The sequence below is a fragment of the Misgurnus anguillicaudatus genome, chromosome 24 (assembly GCF_027580225.2).
Source record: "Misgurnus anguillicaudatus chromosome 24, ASM2758022v2, whole genome shotgun sequence".
In the NCBI taxonomy this organism is placed as follows: Eukaryota; Metazoa; Chordata; class Actinopteri; order Cypriniformes; family Cobitidae; genus Misgurnus; species Misgurnus anguillicaudatus.
Window position 1 is genome coordinate 10,488,366 of NC_073360.2, and position 20,810 is coordinate 10,509,175.

Genomic DNA, 20,810 nt, shown 5'->3' on the forward strand with positions numbered 1-20,810 from the left:
TGTCTTCAGAGCCGCATTAATAGGTTTATCGCTTTTTACTTGAACAACAGTTAAAATAGTATTTTTGTTATCATAATCTTATTTAGTAAGGTTACAGTCCAAAAACAACAAATACACAATAGTTTTATTTTATTTATTATTTTTGGCATGGCAAGTTAAAAACTGAACCAAAATATTTCCTCCAGATCTGCTTTATTTTAAATAAAATAAATAATACATAAAAAACAGACAGACATAGTGATATGTACATATAGATTCATTGTTTGGTCGAAATTATTGCAATTCAGTGTTCCCTGGATATTGGAAGAGACATGTCCCTAGCGTCCCTGCCCAAATCAACGCCTTTGCATCCAGTGATCAAACACTGAGTGCTGCTCCATTTTGCATCTTGTCTAACGTAAGCGGTAGGTAATTTTTTGAATAAAAAAAAAAAATCAAATCAATTGTGAACATCATACTGCCATAGTGTGAATAATATGTAATCATGTAATTCACAGAATCCTAGTTTTTCGTCATCTACTTTGTACTTCGATATTTTTAATAGTTTGTCAATTCACGTGCATACGTCGTGATGCTCTCATGAACGTGCATTGAAATGAAAGAGAAGAAAATGTGGAATAAAGTGCACAAAAGGTATTCCCATCACTTTATATAATAAAGATTGAACTTTTGTAGTCACATGGGCTATTTTAACAATAGGTGTGTTCGACTTCACGCAGCGCTGACCGATCGGCGGCTGACTTGAAGCAGTGCATGCCGGTTAGAAATTTTGTCTGACTTGAGCTGGCGCTGAAGGCATGTGACTGTGAAGTATGATATCAAAGTACAGCAAGAGCATTTCGAGAGCAGCAGCTCACGAAATAGTAGAAAATAACTGCTAGCTCAGCAGTTATTTTTGGGCATACAACATAAACAGCAACTAAAATATTCAATATAAATGGTTTCTGGTTTGCAACATTTATTAATAAAAATATTTCTTTTTTGACAAATTCACCATCTAATTCACTTCGTTCACGATTAAAAGAAGGAAATACAGGGCGCACACATCACTATGGCAAGCAGCAGGTGTCCGACTTGAGGACTCAGTCTTCAACTCCCCCCTCGACTGCAAGCGCCAAACCTCGCCGATCTGTCCGAGCAGCACCGCATGGACTCAGTCACACCTAATGTCTTTACTGCCTTTCTGGGCCTTGAACGTGGGAGTTGCGTTGCTATCAATTGGAGGTCAGAAAGTTCTCAGATTTCATTGAAAGTATCTTAATTTGTGGTCTTACAGGTGTGGAACGACATGAAGGTGAGTAATTAATGACACAATTTTCATTCTGCGGTAAACTAACGCTTTAATGTGTTTTGAGATTGAGCACAACCCACCGCAACACAGCTCTAAAACGTCAACCAGTAATATTGTGATGCTCCAGTATAAGCATGAAACCTCGAATTGAACAACATTATAATAATAATGTACCCTTACAATGACCTTAATCAATTGGTTTATATTGTAATGCTTTAATTTTACGAATTAATCTACCACCAGGAGATGTTATTACGTGTTAATACAGCGAACAATTTCCATAATTTACTGCTTCTTTATTCCAGGCCGCATAAACTAAGCAGAGACAATATTATTTGTACCTTGTTTCCTCTGTTTACAATCACTTATAGCGTAATGAAATACATATTAAACTAGAGTTGATGCATAAATATGATTAATGATGTGTCTCCGGGGCTGCTGAAATTAATTATAATCTGAATGACATTACCTGACCTTGCTTTCCAAGAAATGAATGGTTAATCTCACGAGATGACACACTCAAACGTTTGATTGTCATGCAGAACACATTGATTTTGAGAGTCTTTTGTTTGGCTCGTGTTGATTAAAGTCCTTTGTGCATATTTGTTGTTTATTAATTTGCAATGATTGTTAATTGCGATTGGGCGTGTTACTTGTTCTACATTCAGCACAACATTCTTTATACTCAGATTAAAACAAGAGAGTTTTCCATCTTAATTACGCCACTAATCGTAGCATTCATTTGCAATGCCTGCTGAAAGTAACCGTCCTTTTTGCATGGGGGAAATAAACTGTCTGGCAATCATTAGCAGATGCCATCAGAACCTAACCGTGTTACAGCTCATTAAATAGGGTCTCCTGTGCCGTTAGGTCCTCACCAATGTGGGTACAGGGCCCTCCTCGCCATATTTATGCTTTGGATGGCAATGGTTTTAATGATATGGGAGCACCAAAAGCCACAGCCTTCTAATGGGATTTACAAAACCTTTTTTGCAAGTGATTGCCAGAGATGGCGCTCTTGTGCCGCTGATATAGAAATGCAAATGGATGTTTCCCTGGTTAGACTGGGACTGGATAAAGACTTTATTTACCAAATGACACAACCTTTCTTTCTGTTATCTCTAATGATTTGCAAAAAAAAAATGTGTTTTTTAATATGGCACAGTTATGTAGTATAAAAGAAAGGATTCTGTTATATTGTTCAGGGTCCAAAATTAACCTTTTTGCCACTCCTGATAAGCCACCCTTACAAAAATTAACCATGGCTTTATTACGTAAAAATGCAGGAATCATGTTTTTGGCGTCATAATTACCATTTTACCATATAATTATTATAGTTAAACTATACTGTAGCAAAACTGCCTTTATTTTTTGGCAACCATATCACCATGTCTTTTTGTTTTTATTTGTAGTAAAACCATGGTTAATTTTCAACGGACAAAAACATTCAACAGACATAAATACTGTATGTTTTTACCTGCCAAGAAACTGTATATTTTCATTATTGCAATGTCTTTTTGTTGTTCCTATATGACAAAAGAATAACTAGCCATTCCCCGTGTGTGTATATATGCTGGAAACAGCACAGGTCATTGTGTCACACACAACATCAAATATAGCCAACAGCATCTCTGTAAAACAGCACCTGTCATGATAAAAACACATTTTTTGGTACAGCGTGTCTCCACAGGGATTACTGGAGTTATGGCAATAAACGAAAAAAAAAAAAATCTTTTGGCCTTTTTGAAGTAAATTTTACTCTGAGGTACAAAAGCACTGCTTCATGATGTTTTGTTTGATAGATCATTTGTAGTTCTTTCATATCATAGTTTGATGTTACTTACTGTATAATATATGATATGAGCGAGGATCATAACATTTATTAAAAAGCATTTACACATTATAATAACACTTTTTCCTAATAGTAGGCATATTTACTGCAGTATTCAGTAATATAAGGATAATGGTATGTCTACTGTGTGCACATTTGCAAAACTACTCATTTGCATAAAATTGCAAAACATTTGCCAACAGTTGCTGTCGCTCTTGTCACCTTTAAGGGGTCATATGCCGTTGCTAAAAAACTTTTTTGGTGTGTATTTTGTGTAATGCAATGTGTTTACGTTGTTTAATGTTCAGAAAACACATTATTTTCTACATAGGCCTACTGTAAATTATTGTTCCCCACCCTTCTGATACGAGTCGATTTTTCCAAAGCTCATCGTTCTAAAAAGCATGTTGTACTCTGATTGGCCAGCTATCCAGGGCACTGTGATTGGTCGAATATCTCAAGCGTGTGACAGAAATGTTACGCCCGTTACCATATTTGGTGCATCACACGTCATGTCAAAATACGTGTCTGCTGTCGACACTCATTTATGATAAAAGAGGTCCTCACGTTTGTCAGATACTCTATTAATCTAATGTGTAATCAAAGTTTAGTGCCTTGTGAGTATTTTGTGAAAGTGAGCATCTCTTTTATCATAAACCCTTTCAACGAGTATACAGCAGGAACTTACACTCACCTAAAGGATTATTAGGAACACCTGTTCTATTTTTATTTATGCAATTATCTAATCAACCAATCACATGGCAGTGTGGTCCTGGTCAAGACAATCTCCTGAACTCCAAACTGAATGTCAGAATGGCAAAGAAAGGCGATTTAAGCAATTTTGAGCGTGGCATGGTTGTTGGTGCCAGACGGGCCGGTCTGAGTTACTGGGATTTCCACGCACAACCATTTCTAGGGTTTACAAAGAATGGTGTGAAAAGGGAAAAACATCCAGTATGCGGCAGTCCTGTGGGGGATAATGCCTTGTTGATGCTAGAGGTCAGTCAGACTAATTCAAGCTGATAGAAGAGCAACATTGACTGAAATAACCACTCATTACAACCGAGGTATGCAGCAAAGCATTTGTGAAGCCACAACACGCACAACCTTGAGGCGGATGGGCTACAACAGCAGAAGACCCCACGGGGAACTACTCATCTCCACTACAAATAGGAAAAAAGGGCTACAATTTGCACAAGCTCTCCAAATTGGACAGTTGAAGACTAGAAAAATGTTTCCTGGTCTGATGAGTCTCGATTTCTGTTGAGACATTCAGATGCTAGAGTCAGAATTTGGCGTAAACAGAATGAGAACATGGATCCATCATGCCTTGTTACCACTGTGCAGGCTGCTGGTGGTGGTGTAATGGTGTGGTGGATGTTTTCTTGGCACACTTTAGGCCCCTTAGTGCCAACTGGGCATCATTTAAATGCCACAGCCTACCTGAGCATTGTTTCTGACCATGTCCATCCCTTTATGACCACCATGTACCCATCCTCTGATAGCTACTTCCAGAAGAATAATGCACCATGTCACAAAGCTCAAATCATTTCAAATTGGTTTCTTGAACATGAAAATGAGTTCACTGTACTAAAATGGCCCCCACAGTCACCAGATCTCAACCCAATAGAGCATCTTTGGGATGTGGTGGAACGGGAGCTTGGTGACCTGGATGTGCATCCCACAAATCTCCATCAACTGCAAGATGCCATCCTATCAATGTGGGCCAACATTTCTAAAGAATGCTTTCGCCGCCTTGTTGAATCAATGCCATGTAGAATTAAGGCAGTTCTGAAGGCGAAAAGGGGTCAAACACAGTATTAGTATGGTGTTCCTAATAATCCTTAAGGTGAGTGTATTTTGACATGACACATGATGCACATGGTTCACATTACACAACAAGCACATATTTTGTCATGACGAGCAACACACATGACACTCCAAACTCAAATTTTGAATTCGCGCCCCTCGGAAGAGAAGAAGATCAGCTCCCATAGCAGCCATAGCAATAATACTACAGCAAGAATAAAAGTCACACCTTCTTTGCTTGTGTATTTTGGGCAGTGTTATGCAAATTTTCCCACAGAGTGTTTTAATAAGGCGTTTTAGGGAGGCTTTACTTTTAGAAAGAATATCTCTTTGGGTCTGAGACATTAATCTTTGCGACTTTACGGATCTAAAACAGCTTTTAACACTTCAAAGACATAGGAAAACATGATATTGCATCATATGACCCACTTCTAACCATGCACCTCCATTCATTTCATTGTTGTCATTTACTTTGTAATCTTATTTGCGCATCATATTATTATTCATAAATAAGTGCAGTTTTATTTATACAGTATGCGAAATCCAGTCATTACTCCTAACATTTGATAAATGTTAAATTATTCCGTAAAAAATATATGTTTTTTGCCATGGTTTTGACATTTTTGATTTTGCACTTATTACGTATTGCTTTCTGAATTATATGGATGGGGCATGTCCCTGATGACAGTTTCTCTTGAATTATACATAGAAACGGGAAGCTTCACTCACCCTGACAAGCCTATTTTCTACCCTGCTATTCTGCACAGGACAGCTATGCACAATAACAGAAATGGCTTCATTATGCGGCAGCTGCTAGACTTGCAATGGTGAAATCTCAGTACCTGAGCTGGTTTTTAAAAGTCTCTAGCATAAAAATGTTTAATGGGAGTTGCATTTGATGACATTTTTCTTTAACATTAACTGTTGTAATGGATGTTCGCACTGCCAATATCATTTTAGCCTTTGGCTTGAAGGTGAAAACCATTTCTCTGTAGTTTATGAATGCGGATGACTAACCATATGTCACTTTAACTCGCAGAAGCCAAACCTAATTTTAATCTGGGACAGAGGAAAGCCACAGTCATTAAAGTTACAGCATATGTCTGAGGTGAGCAGTCAATTATTGATACACTTCACAGGAGAACAACCAACCGTTACCATAGTAACCACGATAAGTTACCTCAATGAAAAGAAAAATCACATCCATTCGTCCATCCATCCATCCATTCAGAATACATCCATCCATCTATCCAATCAACCAACAAGGTTATTTTGTGTTTTTTTATAAAAAAAATTAAATGATAAACAATGCAAATTTATTTCCACAGCCAATAATTATAAGATGATAATTATTCTGACTTTACTGTGTGTGTTGTATTTCATCAAGAGCATTTCTCTTTTCTTTATTCAAAAAAGTTGAAAACGACTGGATTTCCCCCTGTCAAACAATTGTCATCCATCCAGCAATTCATCAATCCACCAATCCTCCAATCCATTAATTCATCATCCATCAATTTGTTTGTTACTTTAAGGTAACATTTGTGGATTTTTTGATTGAAAGATTAAAATGTTAAACAATACAAATTTATTTCCACTGCCATAATTATAGGGTGATAATAAATGAGTCTGAGTTGTGTTTAATTATTCTTGCAAGAAATTTTTTTTATATACAAATTCATTGGAAACAATTGGGATGTTGCCCCTGCCAAACAATTGAATTGTATGTTAAAAATACAATTGTTTGGGGTTAAATTTATGTTCAATGATACAGCTACATGTAGTGCACCTATGATAAACACGGTATTTTATTACTTTTATACGTTTGCTGTATAAGTTGCTCTTTTATAACTTGATGACTTAATGTCATCACGATAAGTTTTCAATTATTTATAATAGTGTTTGCTTTTTCCTTCAATTCCCAGAAAAATGAAAACATTGAATAAAGATGACGAAACGAATCATTTCATAATTTGATCTTTAATTTTGTTGAGAAGTGATTCGACACTTTGAGCTTTCATTTAAGATTTTAATTTATCGTGTAAACACATAGACATTATTTAGATATTTTCTGATACTCTATAGATGTGAGATTATTGGGATCTTTCCCTTAGGAGAGAAAACTCTGAGAAGCAGGAGACTTAAACAAAAAATCTTCATTAGCTCTCATTTTAATCTCATGGCTGTCTAACATATAAGAGATTTTTTCCTAACTTATCTTTTTGTGGGCCGATAGAAAAGGTCATTTCAAGGACGCTTTCTTGTAAATCTTTGTGGCTTTGGGCCTTTGACAGCAAAGCACTACAGACTATCTGTAAAGTGAAGTTCAAATATATAATCCTCAGTTTGAAAGATAACCAGGATTTTAAATGTTGTAAACACAAAAGTTGTAAAGACAACTTTTTTATCCCAATCGACTTCCCCTTCTGATGGCGCTGCTTTGTTCTTTGCATCTTTTATGAAGCGAGCATTATCCTAAAACACAGCCAATTTCTGCTAAACGCTTTAAGGTAACCTGGAGTGAATAAACAATCAGTTTGATTGGGAATGATCATGTTGCTGTCGACCTATTATACGGGATATAGATGTTCACCGCTGTATGGCTGTTTTGGATATCAACACTACAAAGTGCAGGAATCTTTCATTGATAAAATAACGGAACAGCAGCTGTAATTGGAGAGGGTGAAAAACTAGTCTAGTAATATGCAGTGCAGTGATAAAAGCTTATCTACAATGCAGTAAAAGTATGACCACTATAATGTTTCAGTCATGAATCCTGATGTATCAAGATGAATGCAACGCAAAGTGGTAGACACAGGCACCCTATGTAACCATACCATCATATACACGGGCTAATGCATACACAGACACAACACAAGTATAAGCTGGTAATGTAATATCTGTTGCAACAAAAAATAACAGTTTGTTTCTCTAAACAAATATAGTTAATTCCGACTTAAATCACCACTATGTATGTATGTATCAGTTTGTTGGATAAAATTATTAAACGCACGTAATAACCAGTGTTGTGCCTAAACTCATTCATTGAACTCATTCATATTTTGGGCGAACATGAACTGAACATACTATATTACTGCTTGAAGAACGTTACTCTGAACTCGTTCATTCTGGTGCTTGTTCTCTCAATTTAACGTCTTTCAGTAGGGTGCCAGATTTCTATAGAGTCTTCCAGGCGAAAACTCGGCTAAAAACACTGTAAACAGACCTTAATGTGTAGCGGAAAAACACCCAATCTGGCAACACCAGCCAGTGTTCACGGCTGCATGCGTCATCAAAACAACACTGACTCTGGATGCTGCTGAAATCCTTGTCGCGCCACTCACATAGTTTAACATTAAATAACATCATATTTGTCCTAAATCTTTAACGATTAACAAAGGCTGCTAACGCATATTTTGGATCTTGAAATAGACTCTGACTAATCACGCTATTTAACGTGCAGGTGCGGTGCGACGCCTACACACGACGCCTCGCAGCGCTTCTCGCCCGACGTGTGACCCCCTTGAAGCACCCGGCTAGCCTTTCAAGGTATGTGCAAGCAAATACAAAATTAAAAGAAAATCAATGCTAATGTAAACCCTGGCTGGATAAGGATTTAAAGGTGCAGTGTGTAAATTTTAGCGGCATCTAGTGGTAAGGTTTCAAATTGCAACCACCGGCTCAGTCCACGTCCCAACCCTCGCTTCTGAAATGCATAAAGAAGCTACGATACCCACAACTGGACAAAAATGTCACCGTCGAAGACAACTTAGTAAAAAAGTTTGTTCGTTAAGGGCTTCTGTAGAAACATGGCGGCACAAAATGGCAGCTTCCACGTAAGGGGACCCTCGGTGTATGTACATAAAAACGTCTCATTCTAAGGTTACAAAAACATAACGGTTCATTTTAAAAGGTCTTTATACACCACTGATAATATATAGTTTTGTATATTATTTTGCATTTCTTTCAAGAGATCCTTCTAAAAATTACACACTGCACCTTTAAAGTTGGATATAAAGATAAAATCTGACGCTTTTAGCTTCAGTGTTAAAACTGATAAAATAATTGCTGTCTGTGGTTCTATATGGGCTATAATGGCAATAATTAAAAAAATAATAATATAGGAAAAAGAACTATAAATTCATTCATTTTGGAACTGTGAACTAGTTCAAAATTTTGAAATATGAACCATGAACTAAACTAGTTCATTTTAAAATGTGTGAACTGAACTAGTTCATGTAGAAAGTGAACTTTCCCAACACTGGTAATAATAATGATTTTATGTAGAAAACAGTAAATCACAAAAAAATGACTTCAGCTGAATTTCACAGACTGTACTGTCAGAAAAAAAAGGTTAAAAATGGTCCCTACAGTTGGTACTGGGGGCGGTACTTCTTTGAAAAGTACACATCGGCACCTAAAGAGTTCGTATAGTACCTCCAAGGTGCCTTTAGTACATATAGGGTACTGCCCCAGGAACATTTTTGTCAATTTTTTCCATTTTTGTATCTGTTTCCTTTCTGTAATCAAAATCTTTAAATAATTTTTTTTTGTGTGAATATTGTTTTACACTAATTCTTATCATTTTTATACTCTTATTCTTTTATATCTCTTGAACAATTATTAACCAGTCTTTTAATAACATGCTAAACATACAAATATCCTTAAATATATATTTTTTTGTATTTGGTATAATAAATGTGTTTGCATGGTTTGTGGTAAAAAAACACATTATTTTCCACATACCGTGCAAATGCTTTGATTTTGATCCACAGTGTTCCTGATTGGTCAGCAAATCTGTACGTTGTGATTGGTCTGAATACCTCTGACGTCAGCAGGAAATGTGACGCTCCTTATCATGTTTGAAAGATTCGGTTGCTAACAGGAGTTAACTTACAGGCTGTGAGTCAGAAGCAGGAGGAATTATGATAATGTCGGTCTTGTCTACATCACCAATCCTAGAACGTAAACTGTTTTCCGTGTAAAGTAAATCCGTGTGTTTGTTGTAGTCCAAGAAAACAGATTTACGTTGGAGATGATAACTCGCATCATCGTTTACTTTGGGATTTGTACCCTTTGCATATTGTTAATGTACTAATACACACTTATACACAAAAATAAAATGTTCAAACTTGATTCGGACCATAGTTGCTCTTTAAGCTGGTCTTACAAAATCTGTAATTTTATACATTTTTAAAAGCTCTAAGTATTCATCATTAGATTCAGACATGTAAACACATTTCCCATGTGTTTATACACTGAATGACAATGCAAACTAGTATCTGTAGTAATTGATAGCATTAACAGAGTATCTGTCCTGTTATTTCATACTTCCTGAGAATGTAATTGCCATCTTTTCCAAACCTTTACCGATATAATGACCAGGATCACATCTGCACACACATGCAGATTTATTCAGAATTGGAGTACCTGTCATTCACTGTCAGAAAACTGTACCTTTTCTGTCACTGGGGTGGTACCCTCAAAGGTTCATTTTTGTACAACACATTGGTATACAACACATTGAAATTTATCACTGCACCTTTTTAAGGCACAATTGTATACCATAATGACCAATTTTGTACCAGTTAAATGTTAGGGGTACAAAACATTTAACTGTACTTTTAAAGGTACACAATAGGTCTTTAAGGTACAGTAATGTACCCAAAAATGTACAACATTGTATTATGTTTGTAAAGGTACAAAACGAAACCTCAGTGTACCACCCCAGCGACACAAAAGGTGAAATTTTTTCTGACAATGTTCAAAAAGGTTTGCATGTGATCTTCATTTTCATTGTTGTCTGCAGTGGCGGAGTGACTTGTGTGGTTCGTCATGTCAAAATATGCATGTGAACATACAGGTAGGAGCATCATGCGTCATGTCAAAACACGTGCTGCTACACACGTGTCGAAAGAGTTTATGATAAAAGAGATGCTCACGTTCACAAAATACTTGCAAGACACCCAAAGTAAATGCAGAGAAGGTCTTGAGATTTCTCTGCGCTTGCTAATGATCCAGCATTAGTGATCACTCCTGTTAAAGTGATGCTATTCATTCTGCATTTGTTCAACCGCCAACAGAGACTTGGACACTCCTTTTATAATCTCTGGATATGATTAAAAGGTTTAATATGTGATAGGATGAGAAATAGCTGTGATTTTGGAATAGAAATGGCCAGTCTGTCCTTTTCGTCTCTGTTTGATACCACAGTGCATTCTGTCTCTCATAGAGATTTGGGAGATTTACAGGATGCCCCATGTCACTATTTCAGGCTGATCACAAGCGCTGTCGAGTTCTCGGTCAGCCGAAGGGCTTTCCGAATGTTCTTCTGTATGGAAGACTGGAGCATCGATGATTAGAAGGGAAGTTTGTTGGAAGATCCGGAGGGTGAAGTTGGTCTCTCCCCAAATGCTGGCCCAGCCTCATTTAGGATTGGAAAAAAGTTCGGGAGAACTAAAGGCTTTCTCTAAATCTGAGCGACAAAAGGGCTGGAACTTCACAGGAGCTTTGATGTTTTCCAAAAAGCATCTCATTAGAGAGAAAAAAATCTCTTTCTTTCTTCTTCGACATTTAGTTGAAGCCAAAGGAAGCGCTGGTTTTAGGAAGGATGGGGAGTGTTGAAACACCATCAGTTCATCCAATCAGAAATTAGCTACAGGCTTATAATTATTTTTAATACATGACCACAACCCTTCTGATTTGACACTGTGTTCTGTGTCCGTATATGAATGATTTTAAGAACAACAAAAAAGATTTTGAAGTAAGGAAGGAATTTTATATCTTTTGCATTGGTTTGACAATCATTTAAATTGGACATACCATGAAAATCTGATATTTTTGTGTGTAAGTGCTATAATTGGGTCCCCAGTGCTTCTATCAACCTGGAACATGTGAAAAAAAAAACAATCCAGTAACTTAGTTTTGGGAAACCATTCTCTGCAAGCATGGAAAAAATTGGTCATTGAAATCTGGCTCCCCTAACCATCATATTTTGTGCTAGGGATATTACCAGCTGATCTTGAAGAGAATAACCAAACATCTTTGTTGAGAATCCTTCTTTTAATAGCGAATAAGGTAATTACAGCCTCCTGGCTGAAGCCACACCCTCCAACGGTTGCACAATGGAGGGAAAGAATCCAAATGTTTATAACATGGAGCAACGGCATTATTAAAACTGAAAGCAGAGGTATTCCTAAATAAATGGTCTTCGATTGCCCAACATTTTAATTTGATATGATTATGACGTAGACTGTATTTTAATTTTTTTTCTTATTTTTATTTTACTTATTTACCATTCATTTACCAATGGTCATTTGTATTGTAAAAAAAAAAAAACTGTATTTATCTACCAAATGCTTATGATGTATTGCAGAGATAAGGATTTTTCCCCTCACAGATTTTTTGGTAGGATGGAAGACATCTATGGACGACTATTCTATTTGTAGACCTGACCTTGATGCTTTACTGTACCATCAATATTGATATATTTTGGGGTGTTACCAATTGAAGTAATTTTTGATCCAACTTTTCACTATTTACACTTTGTATTAACATTATCAAAAATAAACTTACAATGAACAATACTTTTATAGCATTTATTAATCTTAGCTCATGTTAAATTTAGCATTTACTAATATATTTGTAAAATCAATAGTTGTAACATTGTTAATGCACAATGAACTAACATGAAAAAATTCAACATGATCTCACAAAGTTCCGTGGGATGGTCACTGAAATTTTTGCTAATTTTTCCGTGGCATTCTCACGGATCTCCGCATTTTTCCGTGGCCCTACCACGGACTTTCTTTTCTGTGGCATTCTCACGGATTGGTTACTCGACTGCGGTTTAGGGTTAGATTTGGTGTTTGCGTTAGTATGTTACTTTAAGTATTGGTGTTTAGTATTTTTTCTGATTTATTCTTTTATATTTTCTAAACTTTAAACAATTGTCACCTGGCGTTGGGGTTAGAGGTTGGTTTGGGTAAGGATGTCATTTTATGTAAATCTAACCCTAAACCGAAGCGACAATAGTAAAAGGTTAGGGTTAGGGTTAGGGTTAGGTAAGGGTCATTTCAGCATGAATACTGTATATAGATGATACCATGTATATATAAAGGTTTGGGGACACTAGATACTAGGCATGTTAAAATAACGGGTGCGTTATGTACTTATACTGAAAATACTATTAATTATGTATTAAGACAGCACACTGCTATTGAAACATTTTAACAGGAGCTGAGAGCAAGGAGGTCTTTAATATGTGTAAAGAGTAATTCAATAGCATTAACATTCATCTTAATGGCAGGTGATTGGCTAGCAGAAAAAAAATAAGTGCAGACAGACTTATATTTAGAGCAACATTGACCACATTTACATGCGCAATTATAATGGGATTTTGGCAATATTGAAATGATACTTTACCTCATGTAAACACAATACTTCGATAAAAATAATGTGATAAAGCTCATAATCGCAGTAAGTATAATCGTGTGACTCGTGATTAATTATTTTCCACTACCGGAAAAGTCCAGCAAGGTTAAATAGCAATGGAAAATTAAATATTCAGAGTCAATTCATGACATCACAAGCTTGTTTGGCTACCAACACCTCAGTTATGCGTTTAGTGTTGTGCACTGTTTACACTGTAGTCTCTTAAGTGCGAGTGGGAATTTTTTCTAGGATGTAAAAATAATACGAGGTAATAGCCTGACCTTTTTCACTTAAGTAGCTCTTCAAACACAAACCTGTTATTTTCTCTTTGATGGCTTGTTAATTACGCTCCTTTGCGTAATGAAGGGTCTTTAGATAGATCTATTTAAATGCGGTAACACCTATCTATCCGTGTGCCCTTCTTCAAGCTGTTTGTTTAGCCTTAAACGTTTAATTAGCTTATTTTCATAGCACAGCACACACAATGATCAAAAGAAAAGACAGAATAAAAATGCTTGGGCTTTCTTTGCTTTCAAGTGCCAGTGGCATCATCTCTTTGACAGGTGGTCTATTAAGAAATACCCCCATTTCAGGTCTTACTGATGGTCCTATAATGGTTTGATAACTCTTTTGATAGCTTGCCTAAGATGACAAAGGGTGCATCCCAATTCCAATGCTGGATCCTTTGAAGGATCCACAAAGCGAAGTGAAATGAGATGTCTAGGATACGGAGGGTGTTGCGTCACCTGCTATTCCTGCGCAACGGCAGCGACGTTTCAGACTTTTAACAATAAATATGAAGCCAGATATTTTTTCATTTTATTTTAGAGAATTTGTTTTAGTTGATTCAGATTAAACAACCAAATTTGCCAACCTTATAATATTCAAAGATTTTCACAAGTTTGTATATAAAAATATACAAACATACAAATATATAAAATGAAAGAACAGACTCTCTGCTTTTAAACAAACAACAAACCAACAAAATGGGAAAATGGTTCATCCTATCTATATTTTTTTCTCTGCGTATAAACTCTTAAATATGCACTGTAAAAACTTTATTGTAATTATAACAGTGTAATTTAATGTAATTATAAAATTAAAACAGCTGGATGCCAATAACTTACTGTAGAAGATAAATACTGAAAATGTTTCATGTTCATTTAACTTTAAACAAGCTGTTGCCAGTAAATAACATAAATGTAAAATCTACAGTAAGTTACTGGCAACTAGCTGCCAGTAATACTGTAATTTCTACAGATTTTTTTTACAGTGGGGTATTTTTCTTTAAAAATATTTTTTTTACAAAAAGCTAAAATAATTGCATTTTTGTGAAGGAATTTTGTTACAAATCAGATTCAGAACAATTATCAAAACATACACAGAGTTTAAAATTAGTAAATAACGTTTTGGCTTCTTTGGTTTTTTCATAAATTGGGTAAGTGCGGTATTGCAAATTAACACAAAAAATCATCAGGAACACATTTATTATGCAAATGTTTTCTCTTAATTGACGAGATAACTCGTCAATGGCAGGAAAGAGTTAATTAGCAAAATATACACTTTTATTTAACTACAATTATGAATGTTTATTTTAAAAATACAGGCTACCCAGACGTGGCAGGCCTGCATTGAATTTTAGTTTATTTAAGGCTGTAAAGAATCCATTTGATAAAACATTTGGAGGCCAAATCTGGCTTTGGATGGAACCCCCGAATTGGGACAGCCCTCATCATGGCACAGTGATATCATTGGCCTTTAAATAAGGCCTTTGGAGGACGCAACCTTGAAATTGTGATGCAACCAAAGGCTCTCAGAATGACCCAGCTTTTCATCATTTCATCATTTATCATTTATTAATTCATGGTAAATGAAAGGTATGCTTGGGGCATGCCAACATTTGATTAAAATAAAGATTTGTATAAAAATATACATTAAAATGCAAACAAGGTGGATGTATGGGAATGCATTTACACTATACATCTGCATACTTACAGTAAAGTCTTTGTCATGTTTAGTATTTGACTACCTAGACAGTGTATTTATACTAAACAAGGGAATAAACTGAACCTCATGATTCACTGCTTGCTTGTGCTATTGCTAGTCAGTGGTAGGATGTATTACAGGAAGGGACATTCTCATTCTAGAGAGCATTTTATTGGATAAAAATGTGTTTATGCCCTTAAGGTCATCAATATTTTGGTCATACTGTAATTTTTTAATGTGTATATTTGCTAAGCAATTCATTTGTCACGGTTTAGTAGCAGACTAGCATATAAATGACTACAGACATGAACTAATAGCAACAAAACTCTCATTTTTATATCATGAGATCTTTAACAGTTGATCTCAGTGATCTGAAAAGCTCTCATTAGCAATGGTTTGTAGTTTTTCAAGTGGAATTGTTCATATCAATGTAGACACAAAGTGATTTTTCACATCCTAACATTTTTCATTTTTGTCAATATTACTAATATCACGTTTTGCTCTACTTTATATATTGTTCCCTGACCGATCGCTTTGAGTCACCCAATTCCAGCACATCCTGTGTGAGATTAAGACACATTAATTGATGCTTTCCAATTAATCTTTAATGTAAGGTCAACAAAATACACCTTCCTGTCCTCGACAATACAACCTGAGGTCAATTCCAAATAAACTGGGAAAGGGTGGGAAGTTTGCTCATATAAAAATTGAAAGTTAATCAAATGAGGAGAGCGGGAATATATCAATCTTGCCAATGAAAAATCTTGTGTCGGTTCTGGGCAAATGCATCATCAGTCATTTTCCCAACAGCCAATTTAGCTGATGAATAAACAGCTCGGCTGAGTGCTTTGTCGCCCATGTTGGACTTTCATAAATGTAATTTTGGAGGACATGTTCAATGATCACCTTTAGCCCCGGATCGCATTCTGTCTTTTTGCTCATATAACTGCGACTAATGTAAGGACCTTGAAGGCCAATGGGGATTTGCAGGCATTTTGTGCCAGTGAACACATTGCATTTGGGTTAATTACTTGGCACTTAACTTGTTGCAAAAAAGATACAGTTCGCAGGGCGAGAATTCAGATATGATTTTCTCCGACCTCAGAGCTCATGGCTTCAGGGACAATGACACATTTAAAGTAGGATTGTCAACTGAGTAAAAACTGTAATCAAATAAATTACATCACATGGCGATTAATAAATCACAAAAATCGCACAATATGGGCATTGAAAAGCACCAAAACAATCTGAAAACTGGACACATGAACCTAATTAGCCCATGAATATTAATTAGGTAATGTAACATTCATGACAAATAAAAAATGTGCTACATATAATACATTTGATTTAATATTGGTAAGCGCAACACGGCAAGAAAATAGTATATAAATGAAAACATAAAAATAATTAAAAAAAAATATTGGTTGGGTAGATATTGTACAGAACCCACCATTGAATGATAAAGAAACCAACACTAAAAAATTATATAAAATCAACATTTTTTGTTACTTTAACTTCACACAGTAAATGAAACAATTTCAAATTGTTTTTCTAAGTTATGTTAACTTAAAAAGTTGATTGAATTGACTTGGCTTAATTAAGTTGTTTAAACTTCATGCTGCATTTTTTTTACAGTATATCCTGGGTTGTTGTTATCCAACCATGGGTTGACACAACCCAGAATAAGTTTATTTATAACCCAACAATTGATTCTGTACAATATTTATAAAACCATGAGTTAAAGGGGACATTTCACAAGACTTTTTTAAGATTTAAAATAAATCTTTGGTCTCCCCAGAGTACACATCTGAAATTTTAGCTCAAAATATCATATATATAATTTATTATAACATGTTAAAATTGTCACTTTGTAGGTGTGAGCAAAAATGTGCTGGTTTTGGGCGTGTCCTTTAAAATGCAAATGAGCTGATATCTGCACTAAATGACAGTGCCGTGGTTGGATAGTGCAGATTAAAGAGTGGTATTATCCCCTTCTGACATCACAAGGGGAGCCAAATTTCAATAACCATTTTTTTACATGCTCGATGAGAATGGTTTACCAAAACTATGTTACTGGGTTGTCTTTTTCACATTTTCTAAGATGATAAAAGCACTGGGAACCCAATTATAGCACTTAAAACTGATTTTCATGATATATCCCCTGTAGCTTCATATGAAACTGCTGAAATTCCACAAGGGGGCGTATTTGTTCCTCAGACGTTGCACAATAAACATGACACCCGAATATTTCATTATAAATTGTGAATGAAAATTGAGAGTCAAACGAATGTCCGGTAGTGAACTAATTGTTTACAGTATTTATTTTGTAATTCGGTCAGAAACCTCAAGATTGTGAGGCGAACAAATCGTTTCGTATTAAAAGGCTTGTATATTCCATTTCCTTGGACTTTTGGGGATTTATAAATAATTTGTTATGGACAATTTCACCGAAGCGGATAAAGGGAAGATTTTAAAGGTAAGTAAATAACCTAAATCGGCGCCGCCCGGTTCAGGTAACTAACTAGATTACAGTTTTATGACTGCTATAAATTATGCTTTGTGTGTGCGCTTAATGGAATCCTGAGAGTCTAAGCTTTCAAACGATGTGCCGCATGACCGTATATTTAAAGATTTAATGCCTCAAAGTTAAAATGACGTTTATGCATCCTCACATGGAAAGGAGGGTGTGTGCCGTGTACGGCACAGTGATCCTCATCAGGTTAAACCAACCCAACATTTTTTTTTGTCTCATAAGACTTCATAACTGTTTTACGAGGTGGCTAATTCATATAAAATTGTACAATGTGAGTAATACATAAACATACAATTATTAGAATAAAGAAATAATCAAGCCCCACCCCTAAACCCAACAACACTGGGGTGCAAGCACAAACACATATGAATTTAGTTGTGCAAATTCATTATACACCACCTTGTTGAATAGTTACAGAGTTATTGTATTATTTTTTCGTTCACTTCATTGTGTTTGTGAGAAAAGGCGTGTGGTGTGTGAGAGAGAAAGAAGATAGAAGGAAACAGCCTCCAGCATGCCCGTCAACAATGTGCCCTATGAAACAAATGCAAGTGTGATTCATTGTGAATATGGGTGGAGAAGTGCCCTATTTGCATATAATGAAAGTCAAATGCTTAGAATTCATTAATGCAATAAGCACACATTGCTTTTGGATGTCAAACAAGCCGCTGAATTACTGCGTAGAAATGCAAACGTAATCCCCTTGAAATCTCTCCTTTGTGCCAAATGCGTATTTTCGTTGTTTTTTTACTGTTATTTTAGAGGCAAACATGAAAAATGTGCGCCGTCTGGTTTCTTTTATTGTATTTTTACTTTGGAATTATACAGATATTAAAATGAGCCTACATAATTTATTTTCCCACAATCGTGAAAAAAGAAGGGTTGTCTCTTTAGTAAGTAACTTTCTAGTTGTTTGAGACGCTGTATCATAATTCACACTAATGAGGGTGCATTCAGCATCGAGCTGAGCTGGCATTTGTCCCGAGCTTTCAATAAAGTATGGATTCAGAATATTTATCATACTGTATGTCGGCTATAATACATTCTCCCCTTCTTATAATCCCCTGAGTCATCTTCCAATTCAAAGCCATTGTGCGGTCATTTTCTTTGTCTTTGGCTTGAAAAATCATGTCAAGTGCAGAAACTACACACTGGAAAGCATGGGGTTTTTATTCAAAGGGTCCTCATTGTCATCTGATTTAGTATTTGATTTCATTCGTCAAATCGTCCTAATTATTGGTGACTTGAACGTCCTTGAAAGGCCACCGAGTGTAGATTACATGTATTTTCATCTAGATGATTAATGACAAGAATTATTCATCACAAAAAGTGTCTGGCTGTCTCTAAAGGCATTCAGCGTGGAGCAGTAATTTGATTCAATTACAGAGAAGTGCTTTACAAAGGCAAAATCAATTCGGCGGGGTGCTCACAAATGTAGCCATACATATTCCTACTGTATAAACAATAGTTGCTTGAAAGCCATCTATTAGGATTTCACAGCACAAACAAAGCCATTAAAACAAACAAAGTAAAAAAATAGCTCGTACGTTTATAAATTCTCCACCCCTTTTCCTTAAACAATGCAGTACCTCAAACAAAGCTTTTGTTAGATTGGACAAAACTGTAAAATAAAGGGCAGACGTGAAAAGTATTAATTGCAAATCAATTTCCTTTGTCCAAAAAACTATAGTGATGCTCATTTATCAAAAAGAGTCATTTATCAATAACTTTTGTACACTGTTATAAATAGCGGTCTCTGAAGTAACAGTGACAAAAATGTTTAAGCATGCATAGCTAAAACTTTGCTCTTTTAAAACCATACGTTATTCTGTATATACATATAAATATAAATATACTATATAGTGATATAACGATTATATAGTATATAGAAAAAGATTTCTTTGTGACCCTGAGCTTTTGCAATGATCAAAATGTTTAAAACGTTTCAGCACTTTTCGGTTACAAGTTTAGCATTTCCAACAGGAGTTTAAACTGCAAGAGGAAATCGTTACGCATTCGAGCACTGTGATTACTGAAGTTGAAAGTCACACATTAAACTGCAACAGCTTTGCTGCTTAAAGTGCCAATATCTTGAAATAACCACCAGTTGACAAACACTGTAAATTTAACATTGATTTAGCTCATCCACATCAGGTGTCTGAGGTGAAAGACGTGATAATAGGTTTATCTAACCTGCTGTTATATTCATCAGACTTGTTTTCCTGACAGGGAGAAATTGCATTTGTCACATGCCTCCTTGGCAACATAAACCTTTATCACGTACTTAAGCTACTCATAATTTAAAGTATTTTGAGTAGTTAAGTTAACCTACAAATACAAAAATAACAAACTACATTGAAGTCTCAAAATCTTTTAAACTATAAACTGTATACATTTCTCTTATCAAAGCAGTATTTATCTCAAACCAAAGCAATAATGATCTCAATTACAGTTATGGTATTTAATTAAATGGACACATTTATACTAATAAATACAACAAATACATATACAGTACTCATCTTGCAGGGGAGACACCATAATCAAGAAGGTGGTTCACCCAGGGCGAGGATCACCCATTGCATTCCGCTTGTCGTGACCCCTGTGAATTTCCCAAATGTGGGAATCTCGACTGCTGAATTTCTGGTATGAGTTTGCACTCTCCCCTGGCCTTTGTGTTAACAACAGACTCCCTTGCACATGGCATTTTACGATTGGGGCAGTCATAGCCTAGTGGCTAGAGCGTCAGGCTTGTAACCCAAGAGGTTAAGACTTGAGCAAGGCACCTTAACCCCAATTGCTTCCCTGGTGCTGTAAGGATAGCTGCCCACTGCTCTGTGTGTGTGTTCAGGACTTGCAGTGCGTGTGGTCACTACTCACTGGGGTATGTTAAATGCAGAGGTCACATTCTGAGTATGCGTTCGATACTTGAC

At 35.8% G+C, this 20,810-nt stretch overlaps 1 pseudogene; it reads left to right on the forward strand.

Annotated features, from left to right (window-relative positions):
* Positions 1–20,391: 20,391 nt before the first annotated feature.
* LOC129439033 (U1 spliceosomal RNA) lies at positions 20,392–20,542 on the forward strand (annotated as a pseudogene).
* Positions 20,543–20,810: the final 268 nt, after the last annotated feature.